Below are 26,311 nucleotides of genomic sequence, written 5' to 3' on the forward strand. Positions count from 1 at the left end.
TAATATTATCTTAAAATGATTAAGTTCAAGGAAATATAATCAAGGAAAATAAAAATTTAAGTCATTAACATTTACCCTTAATTTATAAGTCAAAAATCAATATTTTATGAGTAAAAACTATATTAAGGTGCACATTTTATAAAAGAGTTTAATATTTTTATAAAAGATTTGAATTTTATAAAAATATAAGAGAGGGAAGCGCTTTCTTATCCTCTAAAACCAGCCACCCTCTTCCCAAGACACTCCTCTCTTCCCAAAACACATAATCACTTCTTTCTCTCTCACACTCCACTTTCTCTCTCATTTCCTCTTATTTCTATCTACCTTCACCACTCCATTTTCTCTTCTCCTCTCTCTATACCCACGAAATATCCTAGAAAATAAGTCCAAGAACACACCTCAAACTCAAAATCTTCATCATCTAGTGGTGTTCATTAAGGTAGAACACGATTTCCCTACATTTTCCTTCAAAGTTTTGTTATTTTTAGTACACTTTCTTTTTCTTCTACTCCATTCTATTGTAAAATTATGAACACTTGCACCTACTCACGATTTTGATGATGATGGTGGTAGGATTTCACCCAAAAACAACATGCATGTTGTAAATGGTGAAATCCAAGGACCAAAACCTAAGCCGAAATCAACATAATGCACTTTTTCTACAAGTTTTGGGTAAAAACACCACATGCATCCAAAGTTTTCTATCAAAAACGATTTTTGAACATTTCAAACTCATTAATGATCTTCAAACAAAAATGCATGTGATGATCTTCAAGCGTAGATGCTAGATCATCAAATTATGTTGTTAAAAGCTTTCAAATATGTTCATGAAGGATTGATTTCCAAATAAATATCTAAAAATCCTTTTTCTGACCAAATTCGATTTTTCCTAGATTCCCATCAACAAAAATGAGATGTTCAATAAATTTTCATAAAATAATTCATTTTTCTCGAATTATTATAATTATTGAAATAAAATAGGGCAATAAATTATATAAAATACTTTCTAAGATCTATAAATCCTAGGTAAATTCGAGGATGACCCCGAAGCTAAATAATGACCATGTATTAAATTTCATCGGTTTTTGTTACAATTTAATATGGTTTTGAGTTTTTTTTTTAGCCTCAATAAATCGTAAAACTGCTTTAGATAATTTGAAATGGGTATATAATATTTTCGCAGGTTATAATCTCTGTGGAAGACCTAGAAAAATATTTTTAGAATTTTTCATAATGCATTCCTATTTTTCTCCGATTTTTGTATTTATAATGGACAAAAGACAGGAAAAATAGTTTTACTCATCCAAAATTTATGACAATTTACCAGAACACCTTGTAGCACATGAGTATTCTACACAAAAATTTTGATGATTTTTCTCTTCTGTATACTATTTTTCTGCTATTTTCCTAAGATTAAATACATTTAAACCTAATTTTATTAGAATAAATACACAAAAATCATAAAATTGGGTTAAACAGTTTAGAAATTCATTTTTTTTTAATTTTTCCTACATTAATAATGTTTAATAACAGTGTTACAAAAATTTTGGGCAATTTTGGAAACTGTTTTCTATTTATTTCAATTTTTATTAGAATAAATGCAAAAAAATCATAAAATTGGGTTAAACAGTTTAGAAATCCATTCTGATATTTTTCCCAGCTTAATAATGTTTAGCAACAGTAATACAACACGTTTGGGCAATTTTGGAAACTGTTTTGTATTTATTTCAATTTTTAATTAGAATAAATGCCCAAATATCATAAAATTGGGTTAACTAGTTTGGAAATACATTTTTATATTTTTCCCAGCTTAAGTATTTCTAATGGCAGTATTACAAAAAGTTTGGGATTTTTTATCATCTAGATTCTATTTTACACGAATTTATATTGTTATGAAGGCACAAAATTTTGGAAAAATAGTTAGTCACTTCAAAAATTCAAGGGAAAATTTTTGGAAGACGTCTACTGTATTTGGAACAAAAATCTAAAATTTGATGAATTTTAGAAACTGTTAATAATATTTTTTGATTTTTAGGAGTTTAAAACACCTTGAAATGTATTGCAATACCCTTGAATTAATATTACAAAAATATGGAAAATGATATCCAAAATTATCATAATCACATGAGTTATAAAAATTTCACCATTTCAGAAAAAAAAATGTGTATAACTTAACAATATTAAATTTTGACACATTATTGACATAATTCTATTGTAGTAGTAAGTATACTAGTATTGGATTTCAATTAGAGACTCATTAGTGTGTAACATCGTTGTAGGAAAACGATAATGGTACGAGTGGAGCGTAGTTTAAGACACCATTTGCATCATCTCAATGCATATTGTGAGTATTCACCAATCTCCAATTTTCGATTTTAAATGTTTTGGGGAGGAAAATCATGTCCTAAACTATTTATATACATTGTATTTATTTAACTCATATAAACTTGGTTGCTATATTTAGCATATTGTGAGTATTCACGTACTCCCCTATTTTCGGTTTTTATGTTTTGGTGTGGAAAAGCATTTCCTAAACTAGTTATGTTCGTCATATTTAATTGACTCGTATAAACTTGATTACTATATTTTGCATATCGTGAGTATTCACGCACTCCCTTATTTTCAGTTTTTATGTTTTGGGGTGGAAAAGCATGTCCCGAAAAACTATTATTTGTTCGTTGTATTTAAATTGATTCGTATCAAACATGATTGCTATTTTATTGCTATATCTCTCTATGTATGTCTATGCAACACGGAACATGAGAACTTATCGTCTTAAGGCCCTTCCTTACACTTTTGTCTAACCATTAACTCTTTAAGCCAATGGTCGTTGTGGATAGCACTATTAGGAATTAACAACTCCTCACTCGCCCGATTGTTGGAGTGCATGATACCATATAATCTATGGAACGATAAGCATAGATCTTGATAGGGCTTCAGTCATAGGCTTAGTTGAGAACTCATTGTTTGCTCATACACATACAAACTCGTTACTTATTATAGCAATAAACTTTGTTTCTAATTATAACAACGAACTTTTGTTACTAAATACTTATTTACTTGTTTTAACAACAAACTTGGTTGCTTCTTATAGTAACAAACTTGTTTGCTCCTTGTAGCAATGAAACTTGATTACTCATTTTAGTAACAAACTTTATTTCCCATGAGGATATGAACGTTGCATCTCTTTTGGGCAACATACTTTATTTCTCATGATGACAATGAGCTTTGTTTACACAAGCTTATTTACTCATTTTAGCAATATTTTTTTTTATCTATGGAAACTTATATCAAAATTTTGATTTCGATTCATGAAACCAATATTATTTTTAAACTTGTAAGTACAAACCAACTATTTTTATATTTGACACTCGTTTTACATGTTTTTTCAGGAATCATCAAGTAAGTGGCACTTAGGGACACTTCACTTTTAGGAGCATTCGCATGTGTTGTATTTCAATTTACATTGTAATTTCTTTTAAAAGTTGTTCAAACCCATTGTAAAATTCTAATGATTTTTTATACTATGGTTGGTGTTGTCTTTTAACTTTTGCTATGAAACCCTTTATACTGCCACGCCCCGTGTTTCTACTTTAGAGGGGTGTGACAGAAAATGGTATCAGAGCCAAAGGTTATAGAGAATACCGGTTTTCCTTTGGAGAACCACAACTATAGCCAAAAAATTTCAAAATGTTTTAAAATATTAAACATACTACTGGTATAACTAATTCGAGTACGCATTTGTGACAACCCGCAATTTTTATTCGTACAAACTCTAAATTCAATCACTTCAATTAAAAGTCAATTACATTTCTGCTAATTTTTAGCCGGTTTAAAGTCCGTTTGAGTAGTTTTATTAATTATTCTTGAACCGAACGGATAAAAGGAAGTGATTTCGGGAATATCGGGATAGCAATGGAAAAACAACACCTTAGCTAGGTGTTCACGGCCAAACAAAGGGATTTTGGGCCATGAACTCCATCTTGGCCGTGAACTCATGTCTTAGACATGAGTTTACCCCCCCAATTGGTTTATTTCCCACTTCCACCATCTAGTTTACTTCCCATTCTCTCTCAACTAGCATACCGTTCTTCACCCGATCTTCCGAAAACGTAAGTGTTTCTCGACTTGATTTGTTGGCATAAACTAACATCTAGTTCTTATACATCATTTCATCCATTTATTATTGCTTTCAACTAGATCTTCATGTGTTCTTCAAAACACCAAGAACACATACTAGTGTTCTTGGACCTTAAACACCCAAACAAGCTTCTATCTTGTAAGTACACTTACCCTAGCTTCTTGTGTGCTTAATATGAACTTGATAACACTTGAAAATCATCACAAATCATAAGAACAAGGGAGTTTATGGCCAAGGATGTTCTTGGGCTGTAAACCCCTCTTAAGGTGGTTAAATGGAACTTAAACCCTTCCTAAGCCTTGGATGCCAACCTTGATCCTTCCTGGAAGTGTTTAAGACCTTAAACAACAATAAAAACTATTCCCCATGAGAGTTTACGGCCGTGAACACATAAGGATATGGTCCTTTGGTCGTAAACTCCACAAGATGGTCTTAATGTGCCCCTAATGCTTTCCTAAGTCTTGGACTTGATCATTTGATGTGTAATCATGACTTATAAGACCTCAAAACACAATATGGCACTTAGTACCATGAGTTTACGTCCATAAACTCATGGGGAAATGGTCATGTTCCGTAAACTCCGTAAGGAGTGGTCCTAGGGCCATAAACTCCACTACCATGCCATACAGCCCTTTAGATGCAACCCGTTGGTACCTATAACACTTGAATCAAAGTGTTTCCATGTCCTAGAGTGTTTTAACTTGATTAATTAGTTTTTAATTGACTAATTAGATACATATATGTTTTATTATATGTTAACTAGGATCATTGTGTGCCCAAGTCCTCACTTGACACTTAGCATCCTTTACTGATCCTACTATCGCATCACTCATTTCAGGTGAGTTCATACCCCTTAAACAACCTTTTAAATGCTCTTACATGCTTTTTAATAATTTTATGGGGGTGGGGGAGAATAGAAGTTGTATATCATAGTTATTATATCAATCACATGTGATTAATAACAACCAAACAGATGGATTTACTATACTTTCAAACCATTTTATCAAACAAACTACTTTTGAATTGCTTTACAAACTGACATCAAGTCATGATTATTTTCTTGTTTAAAACCCTTTAAATGGATTGCAAAACCTCTTTTTCACTTATGTATTCATAGAAACCATATTTATACACTTATGTGGTAAGTATACATATATATATATATATATATATATATATATATATATATATATATATATATATATATATATATATATATATATATTGAATAGGAAGGCTGTGACTTCAGCTCCAACACCTTGTATAGCAAAGGTGTATAAACTTACATGGACACTTCAAACTACATTACTAGCAAACTATAATAGGTATAGTTTGGGAAATACTACTTACTATTCCTAGTACAAATGGAACATACAAGAGTCAGTTCATTCATGAGTCTATACAATTGTATTACATACTATATGAAGAGAAACTATTACATACTATATGAAGAGAAACTATTACATACTATAGGAAGAAATACGATTACATACTATATGATGAGTTACTATTACATATTATATGGGTAGATACTGTTATATAATTACGGGACTAACTGTTCTACACCCAACTGTTAGCTATAGAGGGAAAATGCACATCGGTGGATGTCTACGGCTAATACTATTCGGCAGGTTACTCTGCCGTGTTTATCCTAGTACCAAAGGATAATACTCACATGTTTATATAATGTTTCCCTTTTACTTTTACTTTGTGACACATTCACATAAACGATGAGGTAGACTATATTTTGATAATAATAGTTACACATGGGAAAACTACATACTTTTACAAGAAACAAACATACAAAATAGTCGGGTCTTGGTAGAAGTCTACATTTTATACTAGTAGGAAAGATAGGATTTACTAGGGTTTTCACACTTATATGAACTGTATCATCAAACATTTACAATTCTTTTCCTTACGGTTTTACAAATCAAAGACATTAAAGTACTTATGAATTCACTAGCTTAAATACTAATCTATGTTTTCAAAATAACTTGTATTCTCAGGTCATCAGTAGATAGGTACCGATGGCAGGTTTTTAAGAAGACCTGGAAGCATAGACAAGAGTGGTCTTTTATCATTCATTTTTGGTGTCTATTACATTACACAGAACACACATGTATTAAAATTATATATTTAATGCAATGGATGATGTTTGTTTGCTTATTTACTATTATTGTGTTGTGATACTATGCATGACGTCCTCCGCCCCAGAATGTTTCCGCCGTTCCGGTTTTGGGGTGTGACAGCATTATTAGACTTTAATTAAGTATAGCTTGGCCACCTAGGCTTAATTAAGGAAACTTAATTCGAGGCTAAAAACGGTTATAGTAGAATTATGTTCAAAATGATTTTCAACTTGAACTTTTGAAAAACAAAATTTTTCGATGTGCGTACGGGCATTGCATATTATAGGCATTCATCTAGATACACTTAGAAACTAAGTGCACTTTTATAACAATGCCTTTATTTAGAAATATTCTTATCCCTTATCAAGTGCTAGGTTAACCACTTAGGTTATATCACTAGCCACTCTAGGAGCAATGCACTTAGTGCTGAGAATGGGTATTCCTCTGTAGCTATTAACTTTAGATGTAAGGTTAGTAGCTAGATATACACTAGTAATAATCTTAAGTCATAACTTATACCAATTATTCCTCAATACCTCTTCATCGTCTTCGTACTATAGTTACAACTAGGAAAAAGCATTTCGATACCGACACGAATGATAATTGGAGCATCACGTAAGGAGGTAGATGAGTCACCACTAAGTAATCACTTGGATATCATTAGCGGACATTCCAGATTCGACTCACAAAGGAAACATGGAGGTTTAACCTATACGTGAGACCTTATTACCGTGCTACGATTTTGCTCTACGTTGTTTCCACCTTGAACTTAAATTGTAACATAAGATATCCCTTTGACCTCTATGAAAGGTCGGAAATTGCATCGACACTTTAAAATGTCTTTCAAACAAATTTTCTTTTCCTTTATCTTGGGGAAAAAGACATTGGTATTCGCCTTGTACTCGTCTTGTACTCACCTTAGTATTTAGGTACGATTAGCTACATTAACATACCTATTCATTACTTCTTAATCGTCCATCGAAAAGTTATTTTGCTTCATCGCTATTACTTATCATCGATAAAATATTTTATAATCACTTCATACAACTTATTAGATATTTCCTAACAATGTAAGCCATATTCTCGCTAAAAATCTTTTGACAACTTGCTTTAACTTAACACTTTTCTTCAAAACACAATTTAACCAATATTGGTTTTAACCTTGCTATTTCAATTTAATTTCAAATCCATTTCAATGGATAGATGTGCTTTTAAGGGCATATAAACCATTTTAAACCTTGCTAACCATTTTGACACGTTTTCGAAAAACTTAGAAACATTTTCTTTTATTAAAGTCTTTAAAACTCTATGCTATAAAACTTAAACATATGACATTAAAGTTCATAGTATGTGTAAAAGCTTCATCGGATCTTGAAACCACTTTTGTTTCAAGTATTTTCACTACTTTCTCATTTAGGCATTGTACTTAACTTAAATGTGTTTTCTAGTAATCTAACATGGTATTTTTTCAACTTTCTAATCCAAATGTGTTTACAAGACATCATTGATGCCTACATTTAAAAACACACCTTATTTGTTCATTTTATTTCAAATTAGTTTTATAATTTGTGTTTATAAAACTTACAATATTGCAAAACTTAGTGTTCACTTTTAAACTTGCAGCAACGTACTTTTGACAATGCATAATTATTCGTCTAAATATGTTAAGTCTTTACTTTATCCGTATTAACCATTGTTGGACCCCAGTCAAAAAAGTCAAAACTGTAAGATTTCAATTGCAAGATTTAGTGTTTCTTCTTTTTCACAAATCGAGTTTAACTTAACAGATAACTCGTGAATTTTTAGCAATCCTTAGCAAACACTTTAAAACTCCTATATGTTTATTTAATCATCAATATACATCAAATATTAAAGTAGAAATATATCTTAACCTGGTTTTAAATCTACCTATATGTATTGTTCTTATAATTTTAACAATAGCAATCATTGTCGTTGCTACTTTCCTTTTTCTTTCTCCCGAACTTTATTTCTTGCTCTCCTTCTGATTTTAGATCTCGAGCGCCATAATATTAACATAATACGTTGTTTAACTTCGTTTCTGTCTATTTTGCTTCTCCTAGTATCATGTCCGTATACATAAAGACTAGAAGTCTACCCTTTCGTCTTGAGCGATTAATACATGTATAGTTGTGAGGCATAATTTTGATTTAGTCTACTTTGATATATTCAATTATGCCTTTTTACCATATACATCTTGTTTTTATTTTGAAATCTACAATAAACAAGTAATCCTTATTTACATTTGCTATTTCGTTGTAAATTCAGAAACTTGATTTAAAATGCAAGTTTCATTGTATTTTCCCTTATAATTAATACACAAGATGAATACCCTTATGCTTATAATTTTTCTATATCCGAAAAATATATGTGAAGGATATGTATCCTTATGTTTCTTATTTTCTTTAAATACATCAAAAAATTTGAATTTTAAGATTATCTATTCTCTAAATGATTGTTTTGTAGAAACACTAAACTAAGAGTACACTATTTTCAATGATCGATATTTTTATTCATTTCTTAAAAATAGCATTCTACTTTGCAATTTTCAGTGAGTTCCTAAACTCTCGAACTTGTTTTCATAAATATTCTGACTCCTCTTAAACTTGTATTTGTCTTGACTTAGACAATTTGTTAATTTTACAAAAAGCATAATGTCAATAGTTCTATAAAAAAATTTCTTAATGACGACTTAAACATATAACTTTAATTTATCTTTTTAATATTATACCACTTCATTTGATCGTCACTCATATATGTTCATTATCTTGGAATTATTAAACAATTTGATAATAGTGAGATTAGTTATCGTTTCTAAACACTCCAATTGCTATCTAGACAAGGTGATTTAATTTATCATAAACTTGCATCGCCTCCATTTGAGACAATGACTCTCTAATATATATATATATATATATATATATATATATATATATATATATATATATATATATATATATATATATATATATATATATATATATATATATATATATATATATATATTCTTCGAATATTGTTTTATTATAGTAAGAGTAACCGTGGTAGTAAATTTTTCTTCAGAAATCCTTGATTGTTTCAAAACTTATTTTATAGACGACACTTAAATAGCCTTTACATTCGAGTGGTACCAAAACATCGTTGCTTACCCTTATTACATATCTTTAGGAACTTACCCTCGATCGCTTCCCCTTTCATTCATGCTACCCGTTCTTATTTCGGAATATATCTTTTCCAGATGTAGTAGCCAACCCGGAAGTGAACAAATTGTTCCTAATCTCTTCTTTATTAGGCGGTGAATTTCCACTTAGTGCTAATTTAGAACGCGACTTAAGGATCAATACGGATTTAACGCTCAGTGCAGTTAGTGCTTCAGCAAAACTTATAGCTCTCTTAATTAAGATAATATCTAACTAGATGATATTTTTCGACTAGGTCGCCATGTTTGGATCATGATTTCCATGATCCTAATTTCTCGCAATCTAAATTGTAGAACTCGAATTAAGTAAACATTAATTTGAGTATATCTAAAGAATTGGGTTCTTCCTTTGAGGAAATGAACCTGAAATAATCAAAGAACACTGCAAGTCACCACCTCTCAAGCTATATAATTGTATTCGACTGAGTTCTAATAGAATACGTCACGAATTGAATTTTGGGGCGAAATTCTTTCAACCGGAGGAGAATGTGACAACCGTTAAAATTTGAGTCGGTTCTAGATTTGAATAAACTTATTTGCACATATGGGCACGACACATACTAGACATAGTAACTAGAAGTTAAGATATAACCTATTAGAAACATGGAAACAATTAGAAACATAGGATAATATGCTTGGATTTCACATTGGTGTGTGAATTCTACTACTACTTAATTGTAGAGGCTATCCATATTTTGGCTCACTCTTTGACTCGAACACCATATCATGAATCATATACTGTCACACCCCCAAACCAAGGATGGCGGAAACGTCCGGGGGTGGAGGACTTCATGTATAATATCATAACCACAATTGCAATAGTAATTTAAGAAAACATAGCCAACATATATATATATATATATATATATATATATATATATATATATATGTATAACTAAAAGAGTTACATCATAATATGAGTTACATGTTTCCAAATCAATTAAAATATGTTAACAAAACATGAAATGTTGACGCCTTAACGTCCCATCCTCAAAATGCACTTTGGTACCCGTTTAGTGATTTCTTGAGAATACAAGTTGTTTGGAAAAGTATCAACACAAAGGTTGGTGAGTTCATAAGCTTTTGTTTTCAAACTTGATAAAAGTCTTTCTCTTGTAAATGTCATGTTTGTTTCAGAAAAATCCGATATTTTCCTTATAATTTGTGTAACACAGTCTTATAACCGAAGAACAAAATGTATAAGTAACCTCTCTTACTAATAGAAAATGATATATGTTTAAATCGACATAAACGCATTTGGATTAAATGAAATTCCCGTAAATTCTTATGTGTTTTAATATTTTCTGTGAGTTCATTATAACCATGCTACGACCTAGTTGGCCTGAAACGACGTTCTTCAAGCGTCGGAAATGTTTATGACATTTGTCACCCCAGACCTGCCGGTCTAACTGTTGCATGCAGTTAAGGTGTGGGTTTGTCAAATCCAATATAGATCTATATACAACTATCACACTCTCCCTCGAGGAGACTCTGGTTACAATACAGGACTTAATGGTAAGTGTGAAGCGAATGTCTCACATGTAATGTAATGAAAATCCCTTATTGTATAAATGTACAATCTTTGTATGAGTGTGTTATGTAGTGTATCATAAACCATACCTATTATGGTAACGTATGTAATCTATATTCAACGTAGTTCGTTCAATTGTTTGAGTAAAATGGATGTACTTTGATTATAACAATCGTGTTATCCTTTATATTTCATATGTATATCTATATCAAAATCCATTTATTAACTGATGCATGTTCATATACCAAGATAAAATATCATTCTTTTGTAATAACATACATTCACATAAGGATATACACCTTGCTCAACATGATACAAGGTGATAATAACATATTAGCATTTTTCTGTTGGGAACAACTTCGATCACTGTTATTAGAAAACTTATAAAAACTTCATAAAATATCTAAATCAGAATCCGTAAATTCTGGGAGTTTGGTTAATGAGTCTAGTTTGTTCATAAAATTTTCCATGATTTTTAGTGACCTCCAACTTAGGTGAATACGTCCATAAACACAGACTGGTCCGGTTTGGTCCTTGAAATGATAGACAGTTTTGCAAAAATCACCATAAATTGTAGAAAAATCGTATAGATATGTGCAAGTAGCCATTTTAAAGCTAAGAAGTTTAACTACTTGCACCTTGTACATTTTTGAAAACAAAAATGTTTTAGTTGACCAAAACATTCCGTGAATGGAGTCCAACTTTTCTGATGTAAGCTGTTAGAAATATTTAGTTGTGTTCTTGATGATTTGACTTGTATTCTCCCCCTTAAAACATAGGAAAATATGAAAATGCAGGGGTATGAACTCACCTTATGTGGTTTCAGTAGATGATTGTTGAAAAATGGAAGTGATCAACTCAAGAACACTTGAAGATGCCTTGAAGATTTTTGAGAATCTAACATCAAAGTGATGGAATTTGTGTAAGCAATCGATGATTTGAGTAGAATGAAGTGTAATAATCACAAGGAGGATGAATTATACTTACCAAGAGAAGAATAAAGCTTGAATATCAGCTTTGGAGTCTTGAAATAGAGAGAAAAAGTTTGAGAGAAAAGTTGTGTTTGATTTTTGGTGAAATGAGAGCAAGTGAAAGAAAATGAGGAGAGAGGATGAATGTCCAGCTCTAAAAACGTGGGAATGACTTGTGAGAGAGTTAAAAAGGACAAGGAAGTGACAAGGTATGGTGGGGATGAGCGTGGGTTAGTCATGGAGTGGGTATGGTGGTTGCTTATGTCATAATACAAAGAAAAGTCAACACTCAACCTTTGTACTTCACCTACTCTTCTTGGATAAGGTTTTATCCCCAAAAATGTGATTAACCATTAATTAAGGGGACCTATATGTTAAAATAAAGTTTTGGGTGAAAATCCCGCGTTAAAACGATGAAAAACGAAGTTAAAATGAAGTCGTAGTTGAAAACCGGAAAGAAATGAACTTCCAGCTAGACCTCTCGGTCCTGGCCGGAGGTTCGGTCCTCCTTAGGCTGGGCGAGAGGCGAAATGAAGCGAAACAGCAAGAAGCAAAGGTCAGTTTGGTCCAAAAGCAACAGGATCGAAATGGCGCGAAATAAACTGATAGGCGAAATGGAGCGAAATGGATCGAGACTTCGGTTCGGGCCTTGAGCGAGGTTCGGGTCTGCTAGGTTCGGTTCTCTTGGTTTTGGTCCCTAAGAGGACTTTCAGCCCTAAGAGGCTTCGACCCTATATAGAGGGTTTCGGGTCTTTTAGGGTATTTTACCTGTTCTAACTCCATTTTAAGCAATTTTTGACCCAGTTAAGGGTCGGAATGACCCGAATGACTTCAAAAAGTTACGGGAACCATTGAGAGAGATTTGGGAGAGATTTCAAATAGAAAGAGATAGAGTGAAAACGATTGAGAGAGGTTTAGTTTGTGACCTTTTTGACTGTTCGGCTTCGCAATGCAAGGTCCGTAAACCCCATTAAGCCATGTTTTAGTGTCTTACACACTCCCGATGAGTGTGCATTAGTGTTTTATCGCTTTGGTTCATTGTTTACCGCATTTAAGGCTTAGGAAAAATTCAATCACATGGATTTTTCAAATGATATTTTCTCATTAAAATAGCGGATTGTTTAGTAAATACACAACGTAAACCCTAATACGCAAGGGCTATTTCAGTCGTTCGGTTTGACTTATTGACTTTGTTTGACTTTGACTTGACCCGAATTTGACTATTGTCACATCAGCCCCCCGTTAGAGGGAATTTCGTCCCGAAATTTACGTTTGACTGAGACTTCAAGAGTTAGGAAAAAGATGCGGGTATTTTTGTTTCATTTGATCTTCGCGTTCCCAGGTGAACTCAGGTCCCCGTTTAGCGTTCCAGCGGATCTTTACAATAGGAATACAACTCTGTTTTGTTCGCTTGATCTCTCGATCCATGATTTCGACTAGTTCCTCCACGATGTGGAGATTTTCGTTAACTTCGATTTCATCGAGAGGTATTACAAGTGTCTCATCCGATAGGCACTTTTTCAAGTTTGATACGTGGAAGGTAGGGTGTACGTTACTAAGTTCTTGTGGTAATCGGAGTTTATACGCCACAGGACCAATCCTGGCAAGGATTTCAAACGGTCCGATGTACCTCGGGTTTAGTTTCCCACGCTTACCAAAACGTATCATTCCTTTCCAAAGGGAAAATTTCAGTAGGACCTGATCTCTTACATGGAATTCCAAGGGTTTGCGTTGCTTGTCTGTGTAACTCTTTTACCGATCACGAGACGCCTTTAGTCTTTCCCGAATTTGAACGATCTTTTATGTGGTCTCCCTTATGATTTCAGGCCCGGTAAGGGTGCTATCAGGGACTTGCCCCCTAGCTAGCTGAGTATCCCCCACTTCGGCCCAACACAGAGATGATCTACACTTGTGACCATAGAGAGCTTCGAATGGAGCGACTCCAACGCTAGTGTGATAGCCGTTATTATAGGAAAATTCGATAAGCAGTAAATGAGTATCCCACACCTTACCAAAGTCTATCACACAGCCTCTCAACATGTCTTCTAACATCTATATAGTGCGCTTGCTCTACACGCCGGTTTGCGGATGGTAGGCCGTACTCATATCTAGCCTAGTTCCCAGAGATTTCTGTAAGGACTTCCAAAATCGCAAGGTAAATCTACTATCTCGGTCAGAGATAATGGATATTGATACACCATGCAGTCGCACAATCTCCTTGATGTATGTCCTGGTTAACTTCTCCATCTTCTCGGTTTCCTTTATTGGTAGGAAGTGCGCAGACTTGGTCAATTTGTCTACGATTACCCATATGGTGTCAAGCCCACCCGATGTCTTAGGCAGCTTGGTTATGAAATTCATGCTTATCCGTTCCCACTTCCACTCGGGTATATCCGGCTGTTGTAGTAGTCCTGATGGCTTCTGGTATTCTACCTTGACCTTGGCGCAAGTCAGACACTTGCCCACATAAGTAGCAATCTAAGCTTTCATGTTTGGCCACGAGTACAACTTCTTGAGGTCTAGATACATCTTATCCGAACCTGGATGGATGGAATATCGTGTCTTGTGTGCTTCGTTCATGACAACATCTCGGAACCCACTGAACTTCAGTGTCCTGATCCGGTTCATGAGGTAGCGAGCTCCTTCCTCCTTGACTTCTAGGTTTTTATCCATCCCTCTCAATGCCTCACCCGTCACATTTTCTGGTTTCAAGGCTTCACGTTGAGCTTCCTTGATTTGTTTGAACAGGTGCGAATGGATCGTCATTGTTAGTGACTTCACCCGGCGACCCGAGTATTCTTTTCTGCTTAGGTCATCGACTACAACATTAGTCTTACCTGGATGATAACGGATTTCACACTCATAATCGTTCAGTAGCTTTACCCATCTTCTTTGTCGCATTGCGTTCTTTTTTATTGAGGATATGCTGAAGACTTTTGTGATCAGTGAAGATGGTGCACTTTGTGCCGTAGAGGTAGTCTCTCCAGATCATCAAGGCGAACACTACCGCTCGCAATTCGAGGTCGTGGGTGGTATAGTTAACTTCGTGGGTCTTAAGTTGCCTTGACGCGTAAGCGATAACCTTCCCCCTTTGCATGAGCACACAACCGAGACCTTGATTCGAAGCATCGCAATAGACAACGAAAATCATCAGTTCCTTCTGGAAGAGACAAGATCGGTGGGCTGCATAGGGCTTGCTTTAGTGTCTGGAAGGCGGCTTCTTGTTTCTCTCCGCATTTGAACACCACACCTTTCTGAGTCAGGGTGGTGAGGGGCTTAGCAATCTTGGAGAAGTTCTGTATGAATCTTCGATAGTAGCCTGCGAGTCCCAAAAATTGTTGGATTTCTATTGTCGTTGCAGGTGCTGACCAATTTTCAATCGCCTTGATCTTTGAGGGATCCACGTGTATTCCTTCCTTGCTTACCAAGTGGTTAAGGAATCCCACTTCTCAGAGCCAAAATTCTCACTTTGAGAACTTAGCGTAAAGCTTCTCGGCTCTTAGGGTCTCCAGAACCAGTCGTAGGTATTGCTTGTGCTATTCTTCGCTTCTCGAATAGACCAAGATATCGTCGATGAAAATGATCACGAATTTATCTAGGAAGTTTCGGCACACTCGGTTCATCAAATTCATGAACACCGTAGGCGCGTTGGTTAATCCGAATGGCATCACAACAACCTCGTAGTGCCCATAGCGAGTTCTGAATGTTGTCTTGGGGACATCTTCTTCTTGAACTTGCAACTAATGATAACCCGACCTTAAGTCGATTTTTGAAAAATAACTTGCTCCCTGAAGTTGATCGAAGAGGTCGTTGATTCAGGGTAGGGAATATCGGTTCTTGATGGTAAGTTTGTTTAATTCCCGATAGTCGATGCACATACGAAAGGATCCATCCTTCTTTTTCACAAAAAGGACTGGTGCACCCCAGGGTGAAAAGCTCGGTCTAATGAACCCTTTGCTCAACAGTTCATTCAACTGGCTGGAGAGTTTTGGCATCTCTTCCGGTGCTAGGTGGTATGGAGCTTTGGTAACGGGGGTAGCTCTAGGAATTAAGTCGATTCGGAATTCGACATGTCGTGCGAGTGGTACACCTGGCAGGTCGTCTGGGAATATGTTAGGGAAGTTGCATACTTATGGAATTTCTTTGATGTCCTTCACCTCTTGTTTCTTGTCTACGACGTGGGCTAAGAATGCATGGTATTCCTTTCGAAGGTACTTCCTCTTGTTGTTCCCTCCTTTTTTTTGGTCGATGGTGGCTATCACGGTACCACGACTAGCCCTGTGATCGATAAGTTCTTGTGCCAATTCCTTGCCACACTCAAAAGTAGTAGGTTTCGAGGGCAGTACACTATCTTGAATATGGGACGACAGCCCCCAGAGATATCTCTCCACCTTCTTCTCTTCAGGAGTGACCATTGTTGGACAGAGGAGTGCTAGGTCATTGAAGCGGGCAATATAAGTTTCAAGATCTGTTCCCGACATCCTGAGGTTCCAAAGTTCTTCTTCAAGTTTTTGTATTTCACCCCTCGGGCAATACTCCTTTAGCATCAAAGCTTTTAAATCCTCCCAGCTTATAGAGTTAGCCACTGTAGGAGTAAGTGACTTAACTCGGCCATTCCACCAAGTAAGAGCTTTTCCGGTGAAAGTGAATGCCGCATACTTGACCTTACTCGCTTCGGGACAAGCACAAATTTCGAAGACTGCCTCGGTCCTTTCAAACCATTGCACCAGTGTGATGACGCCCCCGCTTCCATTGAAAGGGTTAGGTTTGCCATTCGTGAAGTCTTTGTAAGAGCACTCCATCGTATGCCCCGTGCTGTCCCCATGAATTGAATTGGTCGCTCCGGATCCAGAACCGCTAGAACCATTTGTACCTATTTGCGACATTCTGCCGCCACGGCTGCCGTTAGTGCAGCCTGAAACATCGCAGGATCAAACTGCGGAGGTGTTGGCCGAGGGGGCGACGCTGTGTTGCCGGAAGGTCTTGGTCTTTTCCTTGGTGGCATGGTTCTGTCATAATTTAAAAAAAATGACCAGTCGATAAGACTTCAATAGTAATAACGAGTCGAGTGTTACTTATTTTATCTCATTTGTATTTTTATCACGACTTTATTATTTGTAAACTGTTTGTGTTATCAGGTTATGAAGTCCAGTGCCAAACATTCAATAAAGTAAAATAAAATGCATGCCAAATTCATTGATAAACTTTTAGTACAAAATTTTTTGGGGAAAATTTGACCTCATAAGGGTCTATATTACATCAATGCAAAATATAGTTTTGACAGCACAAAAGCCCTTTGAATAGTGCAATCACTTAGTCGTAGGGTCAACCTACAAACAAAAGAGTAGCAACAACGCGTACTCATAACCTTATACTACGAAGATGTGAGAATAGTAATGAGTTCTAATCACGATGATCCTTCCCTGATGGAGTCTGGGATGATGTCGATGCGCCCTGTAGTTCTGTCAATCTCCGTTCGACTGCAACCATTCTCTCTTCGAGTGCCATGTATCTCTCCCGATACTCCCTTGCTTCTGCTCGAGTAGCGAGAAGGTCTTGAATGAGTTGGTCTCTATAGTGGGAGTCTTTGTTCCAGGTCTCTGGTGCGAGCAGTGGTAGACTCTACGATGGCACTCAGCTCCCTGACCTGATCGGTCGTCGTCCTACCACGATCATCCATACTCTCTATCCGCTGGGTCATGACGGGGAGGGCTCTATCAGCCGTTTCACCATGGATGAGGTCGTAATAACCTCGTTGGTCGCCATATGGTGACCGCTGGCGTTGTTGTCGGCTCCACCTTTCGATTGTCGTTACCCGACGGGGCTCAGGTCCATTGTATCCAAAGCGGTGTGCGGGTACCCTCGCAATGTAAGGAGGGTTAAATACTTCCGGTTCTTCTTCAATTTCGTTCTCAACCATGACTATATCATCGTCTTCCTCTTCTTCTTCTTCATCTTCCTCCTCTTCTTCTTATTCTTCATCTTCCTCCTCTTCTTCTTGTTCTTCCTCGGATTCCTCCTCGGGTTCCCCTTGGGGATCCTCCTCGGGATCCTCTTCGGGATCTTCCTCGGGGTCCTCTTCCGGATGCTCCTTGGGGTCCTCTTTGATTTGTTGCTTGGGCTCTTCCTCGATCCATCCAACATTTCCCTGATTGGGAAAGTACGGGTCCCCGTGTAGGTGAAATCCTGCCATGTCATCTGAACGAGAAATGGGGGGGGGGGGTAAGAAGCACATAACGGATAATAATAAAAACATTGCGCTATAGCAATATACAAATACTCCTATAGTATTTTAAATGTTTATACTTGGTTCTTAGAGCATTCTTTGTAGGGTGAAGTTAGGTTATTAGATTTGTCGCCCATTACGACTATCCCTCAGTATGTGTAAGTCACTTCTCGGACGGATATAGTTGATCAGGATATATCCATCCCAGAACTGATTACACCTGCTAAGGCATACTCTTAGTGTTCAACTCCTCTCCTTTCACTTTATGTTCTCCTTAGTTACAACACCACGTGAGTATGTAATGCATGTAGGTATACTTTTAAGCAAGAAACTATTCATTTTCTAAAAGTTTAACCAGTTAAAATGTTTTAAAAATCAGAGACTTTTAGTCCCAAATGTGTTTGTATTTTGTATATCTTATGTTGTTTGATATACTTGATTCACCATAAACCATGCTGTGATACCAATTTGTCACACCCCCAAAGCAAGGATGGCAGAAACGTCCGGGGGTGGAGGACTTCATGTATAGTATCATAACCACAATTGCAATAGTAATTTAAGCAAACACAACCAACATATATATAATTGAAAGAGTTACATCATAGTATGAGTTACATGTTTCCAAATCAATTACAATATGTTAACAAAACATGAAATGTTGACGCCTTAACGTCCCATCCTCAAAATGCACTTTGGTACCTGTTTAGTGATTTCCTGAGAATACAAGTCATTTGAAAAGGTGTCAACACAAAGGTTGGTGAGTTCATAAGCTTTTGTTTTCAAACTTGATAAAAGTCTTTCTCTTGTAAATGTCATGTTTGTTTCAGAAAAATCCGATATTTTCCTTATAATTTGTGTAACACAGTCTTATAACCGAAGACCAAAATGTATAAGTACCCTCTCTTACTAATAGAAAATGATATGTGTTTAAATTGACATAAACGCGTTTGGATTAAATGAAATTACCACAAATTCTTATGTGTTAATACTTTCTGTGAGTTCATTATAACCATGTTATGACCTAGTTGGCCTAAAACGATGTTCTTCAGGCGTCGGAAATGTTTATGACATTTGTCACCCCAGACCTGCCGGTCTAACTATTGCATGCAGTTAAGGTGTGGGTTTGTAAAATCCAATATAGATCTATATATAACTATCACACTCTCCCTCCAGGAGACTCTGGTTACAATACAGGACTTAATGGTAAGTGTGAAGCGAATGTCTCACAAAGTCTTTAACAAATTTACGTGTAATGTAATGAAAATCCCTTATTGTATGAATGTACAATCTTTGTATGAGTCTGTTATGTAGTGTATCATAAACCATACCTATTATAGTTTATCAAAAACAAGGGTAGTAATGGTAACGTACGTAATCTATATTCAACGTAGTTCGTTCAATTGTTTGAGTAAAATGGATGTTCTTTGATTATAACAATCGTGTTATCCTTTATATTTCATATGTATATCTATATCAAAATCCATTTATTAACTGATGCATGTTCATATACCAAGATAAAATATCATTCTTTTATAATAACATACATTCACATAAGGATATACGCCTTGCTCAACACGATACATGGTGTTAATAATATATTAGCATTTTTCTGTTTGGAACAACTTCGATCACTGGTATTTGAAAACTTATAAAAACTTCATAAATGATCCAAATCAGAATCCGTAAAGTCTAGGAGTTTGGTTAATGAGTCTAGCTTGTTCATAAAATTTTCCATGATTTTTAGTGACCTCCAACTTAGGTGAATACGTCCATAAACACAGACTGGTCCGGTTTGGTCCTTGAAATGATAGACAGTTTTGCAAAAATCACCATAAATTGTAGAAAAATCGTATAGATATGTGCAAGTAGCCATTTTAAAGCTAAGAACTTTAACTACTTGCACCTTGTACATTTTTGAAAACAAAAATGTTTTAGTTGACCAAAACATTCCGTGAATGGAGTCCAACTTTTCTGATGTAAGCTGTTAGAAATATTTAGTTGTGTTCTTGATGATTTGACTTGTATTCTCCCCCTTAAAACATAGGAAAATATGAAAATGCAGGGGTATGAACTCACCTTATGTGGTTTCAGTAGATGATTGTTGAAAAATGGAAGTGATCAACTCAAGAACACTTGAAGATGCCTTGAAGATTTTTGAGAATCTAACATCAAAGTGATGGAATTTGTGTAAGCAATCGATGATTTGAGTAGAATGAAGTGTAATAATCACAAGGAGGATGAATTATACTTACCAAGAGAAGAATAAATCTTGAATATCAGACTTGGAGTTTTGAAATAGAGAGAAAAAGTTTGAGAGAAAAGTTGTGTTGGATTTTTGGTGAAATGAGAGCAAGTGAATGAAAATGAGGAGAGAGGATGAATGTCCAACTCTAAAAACGTGGGAATGAATTGTGAGAGAGGTAAAAAGGACAAGGAAGTGACAAGGTATGGTGGGGATGAGCGTGGGTTAGTCATGGAGTGGGTATGGTGGTTGCTTATGTCATAATACAAAGAAAAGTCAACACTCAACCTTTGTACTTCACCCACTCTTCTTGGATAAGGTTTTATCCCCAAAAATGTAATTAACCATTAATTAAGGGGCCTTATATGTTAAAATAAAGTTTTGGGTGAAAATCCCGCGTTAAAACGATGAAAAACGAAGCTAAAATGAAGTCGTAGTTGAAAACCGGAAAGAAATGAACTTCCAGCGAGACCTCTCGGTCCTGGCCGGAGGCTCGGTCCTCCTGAGGCTGGGCGAGAGGCGAAATGAAGTGAAACAGCAAGAAGCAAAGGTCAGTTAGGTCCGAAAGCAACAGGAGCGAAATGGAGCATAATGAACCGAGAGGCGAAATGGAGCGAAATGGACCGAGACTTCGGGTTCGGGCCTTGTGCGAGGTTCGGGCCCGTAAGGGAGGGTTTGGGTCTGCTAGGTTCGGTTCTCTTGGTTTCGGTCCCTAAGAGGACTTTCAGCCCTAAGAGGCTTCGGCCGTCTATAGAGGGTTTCGGGTCTTTTTTGGTATTTTACCCGTTCTAACTCTGTTTTAAGCGATTTTTGACCTGGTTAAGGGTCGGAATGACCCGAATGACTTCAAAAAGTTATGGGAACCATTGAGAGAGATTTAGGAGAGATTTGGGAGAGATTTCAAATAGGATGAGATAGAGTGAAAACAATTGAGAGAGGTTTAGTTTGTGACCTTTTCGAGTGTCCGGCTTCGCAATGCAAGGTCCGTAAACCCCATTAAGCCATGTTTTAGTGTCTTAGACACTCCTGATGAGTGTGGATTAGTGTTTTATTGCTTTGGTTCATTGTTTACCGCATTTAAGGCTTAGGAAAAATTCAATCACATGGATTTTTTAAATGATGTTTTCTCATTAAAATCGCAGATTTTTTAGTAAATACACAACGTAAACCCTAATACGCAAGGGCTATTTGAGTTGTTCGGTTTGACTTATTGACTTTGTTTGACTTTGACATGAGCCAAATTTGACTATTGTCGCATATACACACATCATCCACTTAACCTCGAAGTAGAAATTAGGTTAAAGTCTCATAGAAACTCATTGTTTGCTCATACACATACAAACTCGTTGCTTTTTATAGCAATAAACTTTGTATCTCATCATAACAACGAACTTTTGTTACTAAATACTTATTTACTTGTTTTAGAAACAAACTTGGTTGCTTCTTATAGTAACAGACTTGTTTGTTCCTTGTAACAATTAAACTTGATTACTCATTTTAGTAACAAACTTTATTTCCCATGAGGATATGAATGTTGCATCTCTTTTGGGCAACATATTTTATTTCTCGTGATGACAACGAACTTTGTTTACACAAACCTATTTACTCATTTTAGCAATATATTTTTATATATGGGAACTTATATCAAAATTTTGATTTCGATTCATGAAACCAATATTATTTTTAAACTTTTGAGTACTCACTAACTATTTATATAGTTGACGCTCGTTTTACATGATTTTTCAGGAATCATCGAGTAAGTGCCACTTAGGGACACTTCACTTTTAGGAGCATTCGCATGTGTTGTATTTCAATTTACATTATAATTTCTTTTAAAAGTTGTTCAAACCCATTGTAAAATTGTAATGATTTTTAATACTACGGTTGGTGTTGTCTTTTAACTTTTGCTATGAAACCCTTTATACTACCATGCCTCATGTTTCCGCTTTAGTGGGGTGTGACACCAATTACCCTCTTTTAACAAAGTGGACAAAGGATCATCCCAAAACACAAGTTATTGGTGAATCATATGAGCGAGTTCTCACACGCTCTCAATTGAAAGCGAAACAAAATGCTCTATTCTCTCATGTTGAATTCTGCATGTTTAATTCGTGTGTCTCCAAAATCAAACCAAAGATGATTAATGTGGCACTTGATCACGCTGATTGGGTACAAGCTATGCAAGATGAAATTAATGAGTTTGAACGTAATCGAGTTTGGAGGCTGATTCCCACTCCAAGGGATGCTTTTGTGGTCGGCTTAAAATGGGTCTTCAGGAACAAGCTGGACAAAGAGGGCAACTTCATTTGCAATAAGGCTCGGCTAGTGATGAAGGGATACTATCAGGAAGAAGGAATAGATTATGAGGAGACCTTCGCTTCGGTGGCAAGGTTGCAACCGGTTAGAATATTTCTGGCATATGATCCACATAAAAACTTCAAAGTTTTCCAGATGGATGTAAAATGTGCTTTATTAGATGGAGAACTAGAAGAAATTGTATACGGTTAACAACCTCCTGGGTTCGTGAATGAGAAATTCGTTGGTCACTACTATGTGTTGGATAAAGTTGTATATGGTCTAAAGCAAGCACCGAGGGCCTGGTATGAAATGTTAACTCGCTTTCTTAAAATGTCGAAATTAAAGCAAGGTTCGGTTAACCCAACCTTCTTTCAAAAGAAATAGGGAGAACATTTATTGATAGTTCAAATTTATGTCGTTGATATCAGCTGAATTCAGGAAGCTGATGGAGACTAAATTTGAAATCAGCGCAATAGGTCCAATTTACTTTTTTCTTGGATTGAATATAAGACAGGGACTAGAAGGCATTTTTATCAACCAGGATGCTTACACGAAGAATTTGTTGCTGAAGTTCGGTATGACAGGAGATTCAAAGGTGAAGGTTCCCATGGCATTTGGCATGAAGTTAACTTCATCCCTGGAGAAACCTGCTGTTGACATAATACTCTATCGTCAAATGATACGGTCTCTTATGTATCTAATGGCTTGTACACTAGATATTTTGTTCTCCGTTTCTTATTGTGCCAAGTTTCAAGCAAATCCAAGAGAACCTGACAAGGTAGTAGTGAAAAACATTTTTCGCTATCTGAAACGAACCTTGTCTCTTGGTCTTTGGTACCCTGCTAGATCTAGATTCTTTGTTTAAGCCTTCTATGACGCTGATCTTGGAGGATGCGATCTGGACCGAAAGAGTACAACTGGTGGATGCCAATTCCTTGATGTCAAACTCGTTAGCTGGTAGTCTAAGAAGAAAACATGCGTGTATCTTTCAACAGCCACAGCTGAGTACATCATTGCAACATCCTGTACCTCACAAGTAATCTGCATACAAAGCCAGTTAAGGGACTACGGATTAAGTATGAAGAAAATACATGTTTACTGTGACTCTGAAAAGCGCAATAAGAATCTATCACAATCTGGGGCAACACTCAAAGACAAAGCATATTGCACTAAGATACCATTTCATCAAGGACCATGTTAAAGATGGAAACATGGAAGTTCATTTCGTTCGGTCCTTTGATCAACTCGCTGACATCTTCACAAATGCCTTACAAAAAACAACCTTCAATAAAATTTTGCAAGGTTTAGAGATGATGGAAGCACAGTCGGTACCAAAACCTCTAACCTCTCACTAAAAATTAGAGCGAACTCTTGGCTTATTTCGGCTCTGGATTTTTTCGGGAACCGAAATGAACTGAACGCTCGGCTTATTTTGGCTCCGGATTTTTCTGGAACCGAAATGAACCGAACACTCGGCTTATTTGCTTCATTTATTTAAAGGATTGGTTTCGGCTTTTTACATTGTAAATGTTCTATTAAGCTTTTTATTTGATTTACTTTTCCTTTTATCTTTATTTCTAAAGTTTCTAAAACTTCTTTCATTTATTCTTGCTTATTTTTCTAATTTTATTAATTTTCAGAAAATTAAAAATACCAAAAAGATTTTATCTTTTGTTTGTAGTTATTATCTTTGTTTTGCTTGTGTGTGGTTTGTTTGTCTTCGTTTATTTCTTTACTAGGTACCACGAATATCGGGAGTATGAAAAATCAAGGTTATTGTTGCAACATGATTTGGAACTAAGGCAGGTATGACAATTCTAATTTGAACTAGTTAAGCGTCCCTGTACATATCGTTTTTTCCCAACCAGGATGCTACATTCACTCAAGTCATGACCTACCCTACTCTTCTCAAATTAGTTATGAGTTTTCAGCATCGTCACTTTCATATAGTAGGGGTAATTCTGGTTCTTAACATCCTCCTCTACATTCTTCATCAAATATCGTTTCACCAATGTAACCATTGAGACTCTCAGCTATTACCACTAAGGTTTATGGTTACACAAAATATGTGTCCATGATCTTTGATGCGTAGACCACGTGTTAAATGAGACCCAAAATCCAACACCTATAAAGAATTGACGGTGAATTATCACTGAGGTTTATGGTTACACAAAATATGTGTCTATGATCTTTGATGCGTAGACCACGTGTTAAGTGTGACCCAAAATCCAACACCTATAAAGAATTGACGGTGAATTTTAAAATTCAAGATCTCACTTGTTACCTATTGAAATATTTTTTATTTTTGCGTGATCTTTATGAAATTGTCTAACACCAAGGCATTTCTTCCCAACATATCCATATTAGTTTTTGTTTTTGAGATTTTCATTCCATACTCAGTCACAACAAATGATATCTAACCCACTTGTTCAACAAACTACATCGGTCTCATAAGTGCTTCACTCAACTATTGGTCTTATGTTAAGTATCGGAGTTCGGTTGAAGATAAACATCCCTTAAAGCCATTAAATAAAAAGAAGCCTTTCGATGTTTCTTAACAAACACTCAATCGTATGTTTCGGGGAACCATATAAGCACTTCAAGTCTTTCCTGACTTTGAAGGAAGAGATTTGTGTCAGGAATCATCTGCTTCATGTCTTAATTGACATCACTCACAACCGATACATTTTTTTTCTTTATCTTTGGCACACTCTCGCACGAAAATTCTTTGTAATTTTCCAAAATTCTAGTTCTTGTCACTCTTGGCTTGTTTTATTGACAATTGAAGCGAAAGTGGTCGCTTTAAAGTGAAAGAGTAAGTTATGTTTTGCTTGGGCTGAAAATTGAAGATTGGTTTGAAGCAATGATATGTGGATAAGAATTGGCATCAATTCATTAGATAAGGATTGAACTGGGTGCGTGAATTCGAAACGGTTCCTATACCCACGCGTGATGACGTCTATCTAGGGAACCCAGCTATCAAATCAAGATTTTTCAGGCGAATTTTCAGGGATATTATACTCATTACAGACGATTTTTTCTCTCTCCTGGAAATGGTATAAAAGAGGATTCTCACACCTCTTGTACATCACTACCTTCTTGATACAACAGGTGATTATTAATGTTCATCTTCTTCTTAACATCAACAATGGTAGAATCTTCATCTCTTCAAGATCAAACAGCATCGTCATCATTGCTTACCATCAAACCTAATCATAAGATGATAATTCAACTAAATCCATTCTTATATGATTCTTACATGTTACATGTTGTTGAATGCATTAAATACTCCCCACTCGTAATCACTCTTACACAGGTGGAATCCGTTCCTATATCCCTACTATCCCAAGTATACTCTATAGTGATGTATGACATGAATAAGGAGAGGATCTACTTTCAAAATTTTAATCACAAGGCATCAATTTAAAAAGGCCGATTCTGCTCTTTGTTAGGGTTTGTTGTTGATGCTTCAGTTATCTCTCTGGACCTCATTACAACGACTCAATTGTTTACAATGTTTTATGAAATGGTTTACACTGACTTCCTTACTACA

At 35.8% G+C, this 26,311-nt stretch overlaps 1 pseudogene; it reads left to right on the top strand.

Annotated features, from left to right (window-relative positions):
• The window catches only part of LOC145002784 (uncharacterized), a 52,113-nt pseudogene that overhangs the window by 1,889 nt on the left and 23,913 nt on the right, over positions 1-26,311 (top strand).

Source organism: Lactuca saligna, chromosome 6, assembly GCF_052625555.1.
Source record: "Lactuca saligna cultivar CGN05327 chromosome 6, ASM5262555v1, whole genome shotgun sequence".
NCBI classification, from domain to species: domain Eukaryota; kingdom Viridiplantae; phylum Streptophyta; class Magnoliopsida; order Asterales; family Asteraceae; genus Lactuca; species Lactuca saligna.